We start from the raw sequence: 1,299 nt of genomic DNA, 5'->3' as shown, positions 1-1,299 counted from the left end.
GCCATTTTTAGGGTTTCTACATGCTGCCGGTGGTCATTTCACAAAAATACTCGGGTCTCCCATAGGATAACATTGGGCTCGGTGCTCGGGCCGAGTACACGAGTATCTTGGGAGGCTCGGCCCGAGCTTCGAGCACCCGAGCTTTTTAGTACTCGCTCATCACTACTAATAAACCTAAAAAATAAAAATAAATTGAATAAAAATCATGAATGTTGTGTTATAACAGGAAATTCGGTGTAAGAATGAATATCCGGGATGAGAGTTCAGCGAATGAGTTATAGAAATTGTTACAAAAAGGAGTGTGTACGGTTTATGCGTAAATTTTCAGAATGCGTACATGAAAATTATATGTATGTGAGAATGTCCCCCATGCTTTGTAAAAAGTTATTTATGAAAATGTAAATAAAATATATAAAAATGCCTAATTATTTATAATTTATGAGAAAGATATATATGTATGGAAGAATGTTATAAGGTGTCCAAGAACCATAAAGAAAAAGGGTGCATATATAATGTTAGAGGTCTAGAGTTCCACCAGGCTATATCACCCCTAAAGAAATAGAAAGAAGACCTTACTACCTGTGTACCCCAAAAAAAGCTATATTTCTTAGCCAGGATTATGGTGGAGATATGCACAAGTGAAATAAGAATATAAAGTAATACAATAAGATTATAAAACCAATATGTGTGCATTCATGCACCACCCGGTACGCTACCCTTGCCAAATTGTTCACTCTAGATCCCCACACGATCCATGAAGCCGTTCCCCCGGTCACACCGCCTGCTGCCGGTTCCCACTCATCCCTGGGGGAGTTAGGCGAGTGGTATCGAGAGCTACATGTCGGCACTGATGATACCCCCATACACCACAAGGAAGGGGTATACCGGGTGGTACAGGAGTATGAGCGGGTTTTTAGCAAGCACCCTCTAGATTTTGGGCAGATTAAAGGGGTTCAACACCACATCCCTACCGGTACACACTCCCCTATTAAAGAGAGATACAGGCCTATTCCCCCTGCGCACTACCAATGCGCCAAAGACATGTTGAGGAACATGAAGGAGGCAGAGGTTATTAGGGACAGCTGTAGTCCCTGGGCCGCTCCGTTGGTGCTGGTTAAGAAGAAGGATGGCACCATGCGGATGTGTGTGGATTACCGGAAGATTAACCAGATAACGCATAAGGATGCTTACCCTCTGCCCCGCATCAAAGAGTCCCTGGCCTCGCTGAGAACCGCTAACTACTTCTCCACCCTTGACCTCACCAGCGGGTACTGGCAGGTGGCCGTGGCACCGGAAGAC

The sequence above is a fragment of the Anomaloglossus baeobatrachus genome, unplaced genomic scaffold (assembly GCF_048569485.1).
Source record: "Anomaloglossus baeobatrachus isolate aAnoBae1 unplaced genomic scaffold, aAnoBae1.hap1 Scaffold_3466, whole genome shotgun sequence".
NCBI classification, from domain to species: domain Eukaryota; kingdom Metazoa; phylum Chordata; class Amphibia; order Anura; family Aromobatidae; genus Anomaloglossus; species Anomaloglossus baeobatrachus.
The sequence above is the reverse complement of the archived record's forward strand: the minus strand, read 5'-3'. Positions refer to the sequence as shown.